The sequence below is a fragment of the Conger conger genome, chromosome 6 (assembly GCF_963514075.1).
Source record: "Conger conger chromosome 6, fConCon1.1, whole genome shotgun sequence".
In the NCBI taxonomy this organism is placed as follows: Eukaryota; Metazoa; Chordata; class Actinopteri; order Anguilliformes; family Congridae; genus Conger; species Conger conger.
The window spans coordinates 25,541,674-25,558,915 of NC_083765.1; the positions used below are offsets into that span (position 1 = coordinate 25,541,674).

Below are 17,242 nucleotides of genomic sequence, written 5' to 3' on the forward strand. Positions count from 1 at the left end.
CGCAGACAGCCGGCTGGTGTTGTTACAGGTGTGATGGAAGGTGAAATAAATATTTTTATTTTGCTTTTCAGAATTGTGGCATATTTGTCTTGATTCTTGAAATTTGATATCATTTTTTCAGCAGTCATTTGATAAATTAGTTTTTGGTCTGCTTTGCTTAGGAGATAACTACTGTAATGACAGTAAACAGTGTTGTAATTAGCATCATTGTCTTTCAGCTTTCTCTCTCGTAAAGTCTCTAATGAACAGTTAAATTCTTCTTTCCTGTACAATTTGAATAAAAGAATGGAATAGAGTTTGCTACTGTAGAAATGTTTGCATGTGACAGTTTCATTTTAGAAACCATGGCAGCCACATTTTCTTTCATAATTCGTTGTAATCACACTCGGTCTTTGAGCAAAAACAAGTGGGAAATCAAAGCTTGCCTTTCCCTTTATGGAAAATGAGACTTAAAAACCGAATTTCTGAGAAGTGTCTGCTTCTAATCTATTTGATTACATTAGCAGGTGGGAGTCCTTTGAGTGGTAAAATAAAAAAAATAAAAAATTCCAAATGAAACTGCTGATTAGTTGGAATGGCTTTCTGCCTAACCCCCCCCCTCAGTTTTAGAGCGGAATCTATCGTTGGCTCTCCACAAATGAAAGTGCTGCCCAAGTCATTAAACAAGCTATTTCTAGAGCAGCCACAGGGACTGAATGCCGTGATCAGAGTTGATACTAAGGGGAAATAAGTGCGATGGTTTCCTCAGCTTTAACCACTGGTTCTGTTAGCAACGCAGCTTATGCACAGGCTGAGATTAGTGGAGGCCTGCACCCTGTGCTGTGATGCTATGTCTGGGGCTGCGTTATTTACTGTCTGGCCTTGTGACGTGATTGCCACGTTCAAAGTCATAATTCTGATAGGGAGTACGTTTTTATCCCGCCGGTCAACTCCCATGGTCGTGCTGACCGTGAATCAGTCACTAATTGAAAGGCCACTCGATAAAATCTAGCCCCCAAGACCTTGAGATTGACTGTCTACTGCCCAAAGACTGCTGCTTGTCAATAGCTGTCCTGTCAAAAGGATGCATCTTCCTTTGAGGCTACATAATGAAGCAGATGACCCCAGGTTTGGTTTCCCAGAAGTACACTGTGAGATGCCTGCTCTGCTTTTCCTGTACATTCCAGTGTAAACAGTCCAATCACACTTTTTATGCTTAAGGTGTGAGATTACAAATATGTTCTCAGACTGTAGCATTCTTAACTTTTCTTAAGTTAACTAAACATTCTGACACTGATGTAACAATCTCTGCTTGGAATTGAAAGCAAGCAACAGAGTACAAGAACACTGGCTTAATATAATAAAAAAGAAAAAAAAAACTTTAGAAATTACCAACTGTTCAAAGGGTTAGTGCTTGTTTTATGTGCAAAAACAGAATAGGAGTATTGGGTAATCTTTTTGTTTGGTGATTGAAAGGGGGGTGCTCAGAGTGTGCTCAGAGACATGTTATACGTGGGACTTCAAAGAGTTGTTCCCAATTACACTGATCTAAATGAATAAACGGGCGAGTAATGCACTACATATTGGGTTACCTCAGAAAGAACTGCACAGTGGATCAGTAGTAGTCTTTGATCAATGAGCATTCCTGCTACCATTAGCTCTGATTGGCTGGATGGGAGCTAATTAAGTTACCCCCACCATGAAACCCCCATGAACAGCATAACTGATACGCGCCTGCTGATCAGTGGATGTGTGATAACAGCCCCTTTGAAAACTCTGGTGACGAGTTCAAAAGCACTGGCAGGGACTGTAATGGCCGACCACCATCCTCGTGCAGATGAGACGGGCACAGCTGGGAGAGGAGGAGAGGGGCCTGAAGAAGAAAGATGAAAAGTGAGTGGGGGGGCCATGTACACATTTCCAACTGATAAGTGAGGATGTTTTTCTGCAAATAAAAAGAAAAAGAAAAAACAAGATAAAACCCACTGATAATCAATAATCCACAATCATAGCCATGTATGATTGCAGTATGGGTAGAGAGTATTTTTCCCCCAGAGATTGCCCTGCCATTTTGGCTCCAAACGGCTCTTGAGTGTCGCTGATTGCCCCCATGCCGTCATGCAGTCAGTGGCTGAGGAGTAATTCATCTATGCGGGGGAGGGGGGGGGGGGGTGATGTCACATCAGAGCGGTGGTTGCTGATACAGCAGGGGCAGTGATGTCTGTTATTCCGGTCCATAGAGCTGTGTCTCCGCTCCTGCTCACATTACTCTCAGTCCCAGACCAGACGGGAGCCGCTGCTGACCAAGCTGCCATGGCGTGATCACTGAGCCCCGTGTCTGGAGACAGGAGGAAGCCGTTTAGCCCCCGGCCGTGAATATCATTGAAGATCACAACCGTTAGGTCCCACAGCCAGCCAACCCGCCAGAGAATTGAGTGATTACCGTTCTGCATTTCACACGCCGGAATGCAGAGGCGCAAAAGGACCCCTGCTCCCCATGCCTGAAGCTCCTGACCCGTATCTACATGATGGTATGCATTGCACTGCTGCCACGCAATTGGCTGATTAGATAATTGGATGAATAAGTAGGTGTAATAAAGTAAAAATGTTCCTTATGAAGTGCTTGGTGAGTGTACATGACACTTGTAATGTGTTATATTGAACATTATTGCATAAACTCAGCCCATTGACAGTAGTAATATTGGTAATATTCAAATTAATTTAGCTCCATTTAATTTATTGTTATCTTCTGTAGACATAACCTGTGTTTGTACACAAGGAGATGTTACAGTGAAAACCTGCTTAAGCAGTTACAAACGGTTTACACATGCGTGAGAATGCATAACACAAACATTGGATAAGAGCAACAGAGCAGAGGTTTGTGGGTTTTTATTGTTTATCGGTTTTGTATAAACAACTTTTCCAGGCTTTCTGTCTTGGTTCTAACAGGAGGTCTGAGAACAGTTGCGTGGTGAGTGATGCTGAGCCTCGGAGCTTAGGGAAGTTTTATTTTATTTGTTTGTTTCTATTTGTAATCTGTGTTGATTATGAACAATTGCATTCAGTTCTCTCGGGCCGTGTGTCACACGATCACTACAGATGGCAACGTGACGGCCATAAGTAAGGAGCGGCCATTTTGGCTCCCAGATGGGTGTACAAAAAAATAATAATAATCGCAGCAACAGGAGATGAAACAATCTCTCTGGGGTGGCATTCAATATAGACATGAAAAAACCCATATAATGGCGCCTTATTACCCAAGCTTCGCAGTGAAGCGGCAAAGCTTTGTGGCTTCAAATTCAATTACTTCATATCCTCTGGCTCTGTTACTGAAAATAAGTGGTGGTTTGATATGGCGACTGCATAGGTAAGTGGGGAGACTCCCTGGACCCACACATGTGCCACAGAATGTATTTTTCATTCATACCAACAACAAAAAATGAAGTTAAGCAAAAAAAATCTAAAACATAAATAATATTTCCAGATATTAAATTTACAAGAATGCCAGTGTCAAAATAATCTTTTATGTTGGTATTTTTTTAAAGGGGGTGGAAAAAAAGTTTGTTCCTATCATTTGTTTGTGCATCAATGCATAGATGGTGATGGATTTTATAAACTATGAGGTGGGAGGATGTTACAACCGCGTGAGTGGCTTGTCGCTTGAGTTCTATTAATGTTATATCCCTGTAACATACAACACTGCGCGAAATGCGTACAGAAATGCAGTTTATTCAGTAAACAGAGAGCTGTTTGCCTCCTGCCATTGCTGTGCAGCAGAAGTAAAGCACATGATTTATTGGTGAAGGTTTCACATGTTTCACATTGCTCTGTTAACAGCTTTTAGTATGGGGATGCTAGAGCAGAAGTGCTGTAACACCTCCCCCTGCTGTGGCAGTGTAAGAGCGGGGCCTTTCAGGAGTATCCGTACACTGGACCACACGCCCCTTATGGGCACTCTGTCCCTTACCTGTGAGTCGAGGTTGCACTGACCCAGGGGGACTGAAGTAAAAAGAGCTGTTCCAGGTTTTGCTCAGTGCAGTTGTCCCGCGAACTTGTTACATACTCCCCAGTTTTCTCTTGTTCTCAGAGAAATGCATTTTGTATATTTCATAGAAAGTGACAAAATAAGAAATGAGGTTGCAGAATATTTTGTGTCCGATAATAGCGATCCAAAAATAAATTGCCTATAAATGCCTTCATTTATTTCTCAGAATAAGTGCGAGTTTCCCCGAGAGAGTCATCCATAGAGAGTGACATGCTTCATACTTTGACTGTAAGAATAATTACATTTCATTTAAAATTGGCATGGCTTTGTTAAAAGAATAACATATAAATTATTATTTCATGCAGTAAATACTGCACTGCTGCTGTATTATAGACTATAGCGCTGATAGTTGAAAAACATCATTACCGCTCTACATGGCAGGGTTAAAAAAGCTCTGTTGACTTGCCAGCAGAGGCGCCAGTGCTTCAGAATGCATGAGGGTTAGGGTTAGGGCATGAAAACCAATCGCATAAATGTTTAAGTAAAGTGTTCCACCGTGGTATCCTGTATGCTGTGAGGAGACAATGGGATCTCTTAGCGAGTATCTTTGTATTTATTTACCTCCCAATATGTCTGTAAGGTGAACTTGTCAGTTGAATTTGAAATTGCAAGCACATATTCTTGTGAAAATTAGTAAAACTGACTTCCTTCTATCTGCACTAATTCCCATTCATCAGAACTTTGGTTCACCCAGTGTTGTATTTAAATCACCACTGCTTGATTGGGCACAGTGTATGAAACAGGGACGAAGCTTGTGTTTTCATTGGCCACAGCGAATGAAACAGGAGGAGAATTGTGTTGGAAAAGCTCGCTGAAAGGATTTTCTTGAGCTGAAGAATCGGGATCTCTTATTCTCCATTTTGCTGGCCAATGATGCGTCAGACAGAAATAAGGTTTGTATCTGCACAGAAATGGAATTTCCGGGCAGTCTGAGATTTCGTGGTTGGTGGAAATGCAATTGACAAAAGGTGAAAGCTCAAATTGGCATTATACTGTACAGTTTGTAATCTCCAGTACCGCTTGTCTGGTCTCGCAGACCATGTTCTAATCTTGTATATACTGGAGGTGAGTTCAGTGGTGTCTGCCTCAGTGCTCCCCGTACACAGACTGCTTGGTCTTGCTTTTGTTTATCAATTTCAAGTCAAGTTTCTCTTGGCTAAAATGGGCCCAGATTTCATGAATGACTCACACCCCAAGGGAGTCTATTAATAATGATGCAATGGCTATTTACATTTTTAGGCTCTATTGTGGGTATAATTGATGTATATATATATATATATATATGTGTGTGTGTGTGTGTGTGTGTGTGTGTGTACTGTATGCATGTGTACAGAAGATTAATTCCCTATAGGAAATTGTCAGGGGAATTGTGGGGAGAGGTGGATTATCATCTCGGCAAATAGCTTAGCTTGCTGAACATGGGAACCAAACCCTGGTCTCGTGTCTACATCAGAACACAAGAACCAAACCCTGGTCTCGTCTCGACATCAGAACAGCATTACTTCATTACGGCTCAGCCTCTCTACTCCACAAGATTAATGTCAGGGTTGTGAGGCTTTTCCTCGTGATGTCATCATGCTTGACAGACATCAACGTAAACAATATGACACAGCTGTGTGTAGCACTTCCTGGGCCCTTGGCCGTGTGCAATACCCGACCTAGGAGTTACTTAAACTGTGCTGAATGACCACGTGGCCAGGCTCCCATGCTATGACCTGAGGCTCCATTTAAGCCTGCTGTAATCTGGGTTGAGTGGGTGGGTGAGAGGCTTGATTTGCGGCTGATTGTGCTTTTGTGCCCCCCCCGTTGGGTTCCCAAGATGGCTCAAGCGGAGCCCGTGCTGGGCGCTCTCAGCTGGAAGACAGTTTTCTTACCGAGATCCGTGGTGTCAAGGAGAGCTGAACGTTTTATCCACTGGTGGTGGCCAGCTGCCTTCGCCCACTGCGCAATGAAATTATGGCAAAAGCTTTCAGCAATCAACAAATAACATGCCAAAAAATCATTAATCAGAGGTTTTAGTACGTTTGGCTCTCTCCATTAAGTTAAAACACGTCACTTAAACTATGTATATTGCAGAGTAGAGCCAATCAGGGGTGACGAGGTTGGTGGCAGGGCCAATTTGTTTTCAGAGGGAAGAGCATACTCACAGGGACTCTCAATGGCAGTTTTTCTGTGGATAATTAAAGCCATAACAATGTTCAGTGCATGAATATAATTTAGGGCTAACAAGATGAAAGTGTTTAGATCGTAGTGACACAGCTACACAAATTTGTTGGAAGCTACAGTAAGTGTTAAAATGCATGATAAAAAAAAATCTGCTGTTTTGACAAATTCATGATGTACTGGAAAACCTGTATTTGGGTATATGTCGCTAGCTGATATGAATAGGGCATTCATTTATAATGTGAAACTGAAGTCTAGTGGAAACAAAATGGAAAGTGTTGGTTACAGTTTAATTAGGGCTAGCAGAGTACTGATATAGTGGTTTATTATGATGGCTGTTATTGGGAATGGATAAAGAGACTTTCAGGCACACATACAATGACCCAGACACCTAGATTAAACATATTTAAATGTGTTCAACATTTGATACATCTCGTCAGATATATGTAATGAACATCCTGCATAAGCTCCTTATGCTGCATTGCACCAGAGCAAAATATTTGATGTCCAGTTGGAAAAAAAGATTGAAAACGTGCATCCATTTTGTCCTGCTTGGTTCTTTCTCTGTTCTTTTAAGAAGGGGAATCTCTTTTGTTTTCATTAAACCAGAAGTGTCAGACTTAGAGTGATGCAGTGACTGGATTTTGGTTTATTATAACACTTAAATGTTTCAACATGTTAAAAGTCCAAACACCTTGTTCCCAAGGCCTAGACTGGTCACTGGTCATGAAGGGAAACCACAGAAAACAACAAAAAAACAAAACACCGTAGCTCAGTTTGACACAGCTGTTCTACACCCAACATGCATTCAAATAGCAAGCTCTTTGCAATAAATATCAAAATCCAGCAATCCTAACCTTGAGATCTGAATGCATCAAAGCACTAAATTCAGATCGGTCTCCCTTCCCTGGTGTTTCATCTGCAAGTGCTGCAGCATTCTGTCTTTACTGTCACAGCTTGGTTACATCTGGCAGAAAACGTTTATTTACATTTCTTGACAAAAACATGTTTCAATTAAGTATTTTCAAAAATATGTTTTATTTTATTTTTATTGAATGTCCTTTGTTGTGTAGGTTTCATTCTTGTAGAATTGACGATTCTTTATATTAAGCCCAGCAACTCATGTTACCTATGGGGGGAAAAAAATGAATTGCTGGGTCTTGGGAGGATATGCTGGCGACCCCGGATATCAGATTAAGGAATATGCCCTGGGGTGGAGCTCATGACTGACACAATCCGACATGTTTAACACTGTAGGTTACTGTATGTTCATGCACACAATCTGACGTGTTTAACAGTGTAGGTTACTGTATGTCCGTGCACACAATCTGACGTGTTTAACAGTGTAGGTTACTGTATGTGCATGCACACAATCTGACGTGTTTAACAGTGTAGGTTACTGTATGTCCATGCACACAATCTGACGTGTTTAACAGTGTAGGTTACTGTATGTCCATGCACACAATCTGACGTGTTTAACAGTGTAGGTTACTGTATGTCCATGCACACAATCTGACGTGTTTAACAGTGTAGGTTACTGTATGTTCATGCACACAATCTGACGTGTTTAACAGTGTAGGTTACTGTATGTTCATGCACACAATCTGACATGTTTAACAGTGTAGGTTACTGTATGTCCATGCACACAATCTGACATGTTTAACAGTGTAGGTTACTGTATGTTCATGCACACAATCTGACTTGTTTAACAGTGTAGGTTACTGTATGTTCATGCACACAATCTGACGTGTTTAACAGTGTAGGTTACTGTATGTTCATGCACACAATCTGACATGTTTAACAGTGTAGGTTTCTGTATGTTGATGTGCCTTTTCACATTCTAATGTTATCTACAGCTTTTATAGGCCACTCAGGAATGCAACTTTTGTGCTCTTGTGATTTTATTGAGTCTCAAATGTGTCCTTAAAATGTTTTCTTAGAGAGTAAAAAAAAAAAAAGTGGTATTTGGATTTACTGACAATGAAGTTGCTAAGCTATAGTTTACTGTTGAGAGGGGATGGTAAAAAATAAACATAAAAACATAGCTACAGATGTTGTAATTCACTGCAACCTGAAACAACCGTATTGCGGTGTTGCATAAACCTGGGATACTACCAGATATTCAGGGGTGTTATCAGTGAGTGGGCTTGTTCAGTTTACACTTTTTTCACTAGTTAAGTATTTGCAACGTCTCTTGTTTAATTGAGCCTCCCGAAAGCCTCCCCCCAGCACTTGGTCTATATCTGCAGCATATTGATTTGTTTTCTAATGTGCATAGTAACTGGTCTAATGTGCATAGTAACTGATCCGCATGTACCCTGCATGCCCTTACTCTCACTGAGGGAGCCCAGGAAGAGAATGAGAGTGACGTGTAAGCAGTGAAGTTAAAGGACTTTCTGCCACTCTAAGATACAATACGCAAGGCGGAGCAGATGGACAGCACTGCCAAGTAGAACAGGCCCATGGTGTAATATAGCTTCTGTGTGCCCATCCATCATTTTTGAGCGGTCTTGGAGCATCCTTCATTTCTAAGGTCATGCTTCAAACAAAAGCTGGACCTCCACACTCAGTAAAGATGGAGGCCAAAGATGGAATGACCTCCAGCCAGGGGACCAATCATCACGCCCTGATCCAGGCTTCAGGGGGTGATGTCACCACCCGGGAGGGGGATTTACGAGCTAGCGCGCGCTCCTCAGAAATGCGCCGTGTGCTTGTTGTGGTGCCGGTGCCCCTGGGTTTCCACAAGCAATTCAGCTTCATTGACTGCTCCTCTGCAAACGAGCCTTTTACACGTTTAAGCTGACATCACAGCAATTACTGTCTCCAAGGTAAGAGGAAAGTATTTATGACACAAATCCATTTAAAACACCCACAATTTCTTCAGCCAAGGGTATCCTCCCAGCAAGCAGGCATTCCAGCATTTCCTCACCTGCTATTTTGCCTTCTTTTCATGCACTATTCTTATCTCAGCTGCCTTGCCTTGATAGTGTGGTAATGAACCACCGTCGTACCAATTTGTAAGACACTTGGAGACCAACTGCTGTGCCACTAGTGGGCCATTGTACTTTTGCTTGCCAGGTTCCTTGAACTATAACTTTCAAAACATTCATCATCTAAACACCAAGAAATGTTTTTTTTGTTTTTTTTACTTAAAGGAAGCAAGTGAAGATGAATAAATAAAAATTAACTCAAAAGTACACTCCACCGTATCAAGCTGCCTTGCTGTGTGTATATCAAGACAAATTTTCCCAAGTTTTGCCATTTGACAAGAGAACCACTAAAAATGAAAAAAGGAAATAAAAAACAGATCCTAATAGCCTTGTCTGAAAGTGACTGGAGTGAGACCCTGATGCCACAAATGATTTCTCAACAAAAAGGCAGTTATCCACTGCTGCGCACATCGCATGTTGCCCGCGTTTTTTCAGCAAACACGTAAGGGATCTGTCCTCTCCACTATCAGCACTTTCTTTTTCCCTTAACGGTGAGAAATGAAGAGGAGTGGGGTCTGCTGTCTTCAGCAGGAATATCCAATTAGGGGTCTGCCAGGACTCAAAGCGCAGAGTCCATAGAGTCAGGGAACCAGTGTGGGTCAGAGAGCGAGTCTATTCCTGTGTGCGTGAAGATCCTGAGAAGCTTCTGAGTGTATTCACAGGGGTTTAGAGGGCCTAATCACACCACCAACTCTCCGGTGAATGGATGAAATTGATTGAATTAAGATTCATGAATAATGGAATCTTAGTTGACTTCAAATGTATATACTGGATTGAAGACCACCGCATAATACACTGTGTCACCAGGGATTGAAAAAGGGTCATCTAATAACCCTTTGAAGAGTAGGCTTCAAAATTCAGACTGTACTGTAGAACGCTCTTCCTTTCAATTGCTGGCTCGGATTGCTACTTCAGCATTAGAATGTTCAGTTAAGAACATTGTAATCACATATTTGTGATGTTAAAACTTAAAGGCACTAACCATGATTGGTTGTAGCCATTATCGCTGATAGTGGCAGTGAGAGTTCAGTGAGGCGGTAGTGAGATGCGGAGCTACAGAACACAGGATGCAAGAAGGAGCCACCAAATGTGGCTGGCTCAGCCATGGGCCAAGCAAACAAACAAAAACATACAATAAACAAATAAAATAAAAAAACAGCTTCATCAGCTTCTCTGATCATCAATACGAGTGTGTAGGTCACTGCCCTGAAGTCCCAGGTTTGTCTTCAGTGCCCTTTTCGGTGTGAGCTGACGGCGGTGAACTTTAAAAGGCCCGTCCACAGTACACAACACGTGAGCAGAGTCCAAATCAGAGGCCTCTGCAGGGCAGGGAGGGGTGCTGGCGTTCAAACATAAACATGCATAAAGAGCTGGGAGGCAGAAATGAGGTCTGTGGTGCGTAGCCATGATGGAAAGCTCATTTGAATGGAGACTGAGACCCACACTTCTCACAGACCATAGCGGGGCTTCAATACATTCATTTCCCCCTCTACTGTATGAAAGCAGTCTTTCAGCTTGAGAGAGCACACAGTCACACAAGTGGCTCTCGTCTCTGTTCTTATTAAGATTCTTTCTTAGTAGGCACTAAATACTATGTATTTACCAACATTCATTATTGCTGTGTGCAGTATGTTGTTTATCAACCATACTGAAAATTCAATCTGGAAAACCAGCATAGCCTGCTGTATAGAACATTCAGAATGGAATATCTTTGTTTTTTCAGTGAACAGTACCAGTTTGCCGTTTGCTTCATCAATTGCCCGAGCAGTGTATTGCTTAGTTAAAAACTACATGTGTCCTGTAACTGAATGTGTTTAAAAATAAATGAATGATGAAATATTAATGGAGACATATTTGCTCAGGGCATGCATTCATAAAATAATCTCAATGCAGGAGAGCTGATCTAGGAACAGGTTTCCTCTGTCCTCATTGTAACCTTATGCGCTATGAGCCAACCATCCAGACTGATCTCAGACCAGCACTCATAGTCTAGGGTTCAGGGAATAATTTTTCCTGTCAATTCCCTCTGGAACATGTTCTCTGTGAAGCTCTGGCTAGCCGTCTGCTTAGAACAAAAACGAGGGAGGAGGTCCTCTGCAGATAAATGATTTAAAAAATTAAAAAATATATATAAAATAATATATTATTTATAAACAGCGGATTACCAAACTAAATGCAAATCAAATTTTTAATGTTCTGATAGTAAATACACTATCCAAAAATAATGATTGATTTATAAACATGGGCCCTGATATTAGCGTTGAATCAAATGTTTATGTGCTATTCCGTGGTCTTTGCGAGAGCCACCCATACATGAAATGAGAGATAGCTCTACGAGCACTGTGCGTTTTTGTGAATAGTCCTCAAGACCTCTCTGGCAGAGATTCTATTATTGTGTAAGCAAATTGCAAGGGGACCATATAAAGCGATATAAAGTACAGTCAGGACCAAACAGTACTGTCTCGAAAATGGTAATTTTGCTTAGAGATGGTTCTTTAATTTGGTCTTCTGCCGAGAACATTAGTTCCTGACACGCGGTTCTAGGTCAGCTGTTTTCAGACTTCTTAATGGGTGTCTGCCAGTGATGAAACAAATGATGCAGTGAGGAGCATTATGTGCCACGCGTGCTATATATAACCCTGACAGTCTGGTCCTAATGGCATCGCCGTAATTGAATAGGGTTCATACAACATTGGGTTTTAAAGTGTGGTCGTTCTCCCCACGTTCTAGTATTTATTTGCAGTTCAGCCTTTGGAAATGTTTGTCTCCGGCGACTCTTCTTAGTCTGTTCTTTTTAGTCTGTATTAATGGCGCTTAATGGTGGCAGCGGAGTTCCAGGGACTGCCTGTACGCGGATAATTTTGACAAATTTCTAGGAGGAAATTGAAATGCATTTATCATGGTGTTTTTTCCATACTTGGCTGACAGGCATGGTAAAGCGTGTTCTGCACACTCATCCTCCCCAGGTAAGAGCCGGAATGAACTGCACCGCAGTGCACAGTGCAGTGCGACTGCATCACAAAGCCGGGACATCAGGGGACGCTCAACAATGCTTTTTGTCTAGAGGCTGGATTGGGTGATAGCTCCCTTTGTTCAGAGTTGGCTGGGTTCCTCAGTATAGAGGAAAGGGAGGGGGGGGGTGTGTTTTGTGGACCACGTCGCTTATCTTCTGGGTTTTTCTGATCAGATCTGGACACTTTCCATGGACAGTGTCCTGTGGGGGACATCATGTCCACGGGAAGTGAAAACCCTCCCGCCTGCTCTTGGGCCCGGGAAGTGAGTTTCCTGAACACAGGGCCGCACGGTGTGCATCCACAGGGGAGGCCGCTCGCTGATTAATGCAGAGAACAAAGGAAGTGCCTCCACGAGCTGATGAAAACGTCTCATCAGGCAACCCCGAGCCCAGAACAGAGCGGTGAGAGCAATAACATTTTATCATCATCTGCAGAAGTAGGAGATTGTTTTTATCTCTCTGAACTCCTCCCTGCACCCCGTGCCAAAACACAAATAAAGGGGGGGGGGGGGCATGGTGTAACGGCCTGGTTTGATGGCAGGGGTGCCATCTGTGTGTTGGAACGTATTTTGGGCACACAATATCTATCAATATCTAATATGTGAATTATGCTTAAATCATGCCACTGAAATATAATCCCCAGGAGTTCATATTTTATTTGTTTGGGGAGGGGGGCCATTGAAATATGGAAGTCAATAATATTTTGAGTTTTACTTGGCTGATGCTGTCTCCTCTGTAAACTGAAGATCCTCATGCAGGGCCTGTACAACTCCCACACATATACTCTGTGCCCCATTTAGCACGCTGTTCTGCAGGTGCTCTTAGGTCAGTCGCCACAAGCTGCTTTCAATATTCATGAAGGCGCTCATCTGTTAGGGAGGAAGTGCAGCGCGGTCGTTGCACAGGACGGAAACTTTAACACAACGCGGCGCACGACTTTATGCGACGTTGGGGGCGTGACTAGGATGGCTCCCACTGTCGGGGGCACATGCGCGCAGGGGGATGGGATGTGAGGCGGCAGTCCGAGGCTCCGGAATGAAGCACGGCCCTTTGCTTCAGCTGTGTTTCTCGCTGAAGATACCTGTGAGCTGGACTATGTATGATAGAGAGAGAGAGAGAGAGAGAGGGAGATGAGGAGAGACAGGGAGAAAGACAGAGTGAGAGAGAGTGTGTGTGTGTGAGATGGCGGGGGAGAGCGAGAGTGTGTGTGAGAGAGGATGTGAGAGAGAGAGAGTGTGTATGATGGAGGGAGAGAGCGAGAGTGTGAAAGAGGATGTGAGAGAAAGATAGAATGAGACAGAGAGAGTGTGTACGATGGAGGGAGAAAGCGAGAGTGTGTGTGTGTGAGAGAAGATGTGAGAGAGAGATAGAATGAGAGAGAGAGAGTGTGTGCGATGGAGGGAGAGAGCGAGAGTGTGAGAGAGGATGTGAGAGAGAGATAGAATGAGACGGAGAGAGTGTGTACGATGGAGGGAGAGAGCGAGAGTGTGAAAGAGGATGTGAGAGAAAGATAGAATGAGACAGAGAGAGTGTGTACGATGGAGGGAGAAAGCGAGAGTGTGTGTGTGTGAGAGAAGATGTGAGAGAGAGATAGAATGAGAGAGAGAGAGTGTGTGCGATGGAGGGAGAGAGCGAGAGTGTGAGAGAGGATGTGAGAGAGAGATAGAATGAGACAGAGAGAGTGTGTACGATGGAGGGAGAAAGCGAGAGTGTGTGTGTGTGAGAGAAGATGTGAGCGAGAGATAGAATGACACCGGGAGAGAGACAGAGAGAGAGTGTGTGTGAGATGGAGGGAGAGAGCGAGAGTGTGAGAGAGAGGATGTGAGAGAGATAGAATGAGACAGGGAGAGAGACAGAAAGAGAGTGTGTGAGAGAGGGAGAGAGAGAGTTTATGTGTGTGTGAGAGAGAGAGGAAGTCAGAGAGAGATAGAATGAGACAGGGCGAGAGACAGAGAGAGTGTATGTGTGAAATGGAGGTAGTTAGAGAAAGATAGAAGGAGACAGGGAGTGAGACAGAGAGAGAGAGTGTGTGTGAGATGGAGGTAGTGAGAGAAAGATAGAAGGAGACAGGGAGAGAGACAGAGAGAGTGTGTGTGTGACATGGAGGGACAGAGAGAGAGAGAGAGAGAGAGAGCACTTGGGGTTCCTAAGAAAGAGCACAATGTTCCACCCTGCTGAAACAGACCCTTAATGCAGGGTGCTGAGGTGGCCCCATGCCTTATTGCTGTGGTTTCAGAAAGCCCTACTTGATGGAGAAATGGCATGCACACACAGTGATTTCCCACGGTAAATGGCCAATTTCTGCAGACGAGGCACAGTACACGGGGTGTGAAGTCCAGCCTGCCTGTTTTCATCAGCTGCATTGGGATCTTAGGGGCACAATTTCAGGCATATAGAATATGCCATTACCTTCATCTGATAGGTGGTTATGCCTTTAAATTGCTGTTGCCAGATATGACTTTTATTCCAGGGGTTGCCAGTTTGGGCTTCTGCTGAGAACCGGAGACTGTGTCTAAAATGTTGTTTTTCCTGCGTGATAACAGCACACTGGGTCCCTGGGATTTAAAATCTGCAGATGAATCATTCTGTGAATGCGTATGGTTACTGTCAAACTGGAACATGCTTGAATTGCCCTGTGATGTGAGCAAGATTGCTGAAATATAAAGAAATTAACTCACCACAGCTAAGGGAGAGAAATCATCATTACAGGTGATGTGATTTTTATTGGTTTGCATCAGATAGTGATTGACTGTGCTGGACAAACTCGCTGGAGGATTCCGGAAGATTCCTGAGGCTTCAGTCTCTTATCACTGGAGAGCTGACGCAGGTTTCAGCGTGTCGGGAGATGGAAGCAGCTTGACATTTTATTTCTTCCTTTTTTTCAACATGATTTTTTTTATTTATGCTTTTTTTTTTTTTACAGTGATTATCTTTTCCATTTGGAGAGCAAATTACATTTTAAATCTTTCTCCGCCTCAGTGGGCCTAATTGAAACCACCCTAATAGGTGTTGAATACAAGGGATCAGATTGTACCTTTTTATTGGAATCTCAGTACATGGTGCACTTAATTAAAACAGCTGAATGAAATGCATTCCATGTTCCCACTCATTGCAGTTGCTGTGTGAGTTTCCAAGGACGTTATGGAAGCGGCTACTGTAGTCTTGCTCTAACCTGCCATTGCGTAATGACAAGTTACACTTAATAACGTGAAACTTTCCTTGCAGCAGATGATGTGCTGTGAAAGTTCTCAGGCTTAGGTGTCCTTTCAGAAATAATGTGCCAAGGGTATGGGAGGAAGGAGCCGCTCTGCGTTTGGCGGAGCTTTGCAAATGGTCTTGTTTCTCATAAATTGCCAGGCATAAATAATGTTTCATAAAAAGGGGAGGATGATATATCTCTTCCCCTACCCTCCCTGTAAAGCATTCCTGTGATGTATGTATACTGGACGTATGCCCGCTTGGCATACATAAAGTTGACCTGAAGTTCCAGCAGGTTTTGTTGCCGAGCTCCTGAGCGAGTCTCGCTGTCTTTTCGTAGGGTGTTCCAAAGCTCGACGTAAGACTCCCCGCAATCTCGTTTTTGGATGGGGGAGTGTGTGGGTGGGAGTATGTTTTTTTTTTTGCGGCATTGTCACAGATTGACGAGCTTCTCGTTTATTGCACTGTAATCCTAGCAGCTTATCTGAACTGGCCGTTCAGAGAATCTAATTAACACGTGCAGGGCCGCCACAAAATTAAAATGAAATATTCATTTTCTGAAGGGTAAGTACCACAATCCAGTAGGAATAGTGTCATGATATGTTGCAGTACTTTAACATGCATGCATTTTTATATGTATATTCACAGGCTCCAAACGATAAAGCGTTTGAATTTCTTGTAGATTATCACTTTTATAAATACCCAACTGTGTCCTCATGTGAATTATCATGCACTTGCACCTGCACCATTACATAGTATGGAAGTACTTAGTAAGTATTAGGCTAAGCTACCTCTCAATTACACATCAAGCTACAGTACCATATATTCAAAAATGAGGGTTATCTTCCTCATTTTGCAGGTACCGTACTATGCATCCCAGCGTGTAATCATATAATAACATCCACATATTTCACAGCATCCAGGACCTGCACTGTGCTTGTTCACTTTGGTTCACTAGAAATTGATTATTAAATATTCATTGTTTCTCATCCTCATATATTTTGAACAGAATCAGAAGAGTCATTTAATTCTCACTAGCTCCATCCTGCAGATTCTGAATGGCGAGTGTGTATGGAGGGTTAGTTTTCATAACATGTCTAACTATTTTCCCTCTTTTTCCAAAACCTACTCTTTTCCCTTCCACACTTTCAAACATTCTCTTCCCTCTTTCAGAACCGCCGTCCTATCTTCCAAACCCACCATTTCCTTTTCAAATCAACTATCCTAACTTTGAAACCTATTCTTTCCCCTTCTCTTTTCTAGCCGTGCTCCTATCTCCTCTACCTTTATTGCCCCCAGAGTTTTAACAAGGTGATGAATAGACGGCGCAAATACAAGCAAAGGAGCCAAACAGCAATCCTCTCTGCAAACGTCTCTGCCTGAATGATGTATGGCGTCGACGGCTGGGTTTGTTCTGACCTCACAGGGAAGCTTCTGGAAAGGCAGGATTTACGGCCACTACACATCCCAGGCCCTCCTGTTTGTGGGTTAACCAGCGTGCATAAATTACAGCAAGTGTTCCATTTAATAATGAACACTCACTGCTCTCTGATACCCGTGACTCAACATGTCACTCGCCTGGAGAACAGAGATAAAAATGTGAGTTTAAAGCTTTTTTTACCCCCTCCTTCTGGTCTTCTGCAACAGCACTGGTAGATTTATTTATAGTTCATGGTGCATTTGGGTCACAGTCTCCAAAATGTACATACCCAGGTTTTAGTCTACAGGTCAGGTTGCTGGTGCAGGGAATGTAATTTAAATGCAATTATTGATTTACTTGTTTTATTTATTTATTCTTTTATTTAAGTGCCCATTTTTATAAGTTGAGAACTGTGCTAAGAGGTGTGGAGGAGG

At 42.8% G+C, this 17,242-nt stretch overlaps 1 protein-coding gene across 1 annotated transcript in view; it reads left to right on the forward strand.

The window, feature by feature from the left end:
* LOC133131104 (zeta-sarcoglycan) overlaps window positions 1-17,242 on the forward strand; it is a 168,115-nt gene that overhangs the window by 36,927 nt on the left and 113,946 nt on the right. The gene's annotated exons all lie outside the window — the stretch shown is intronic.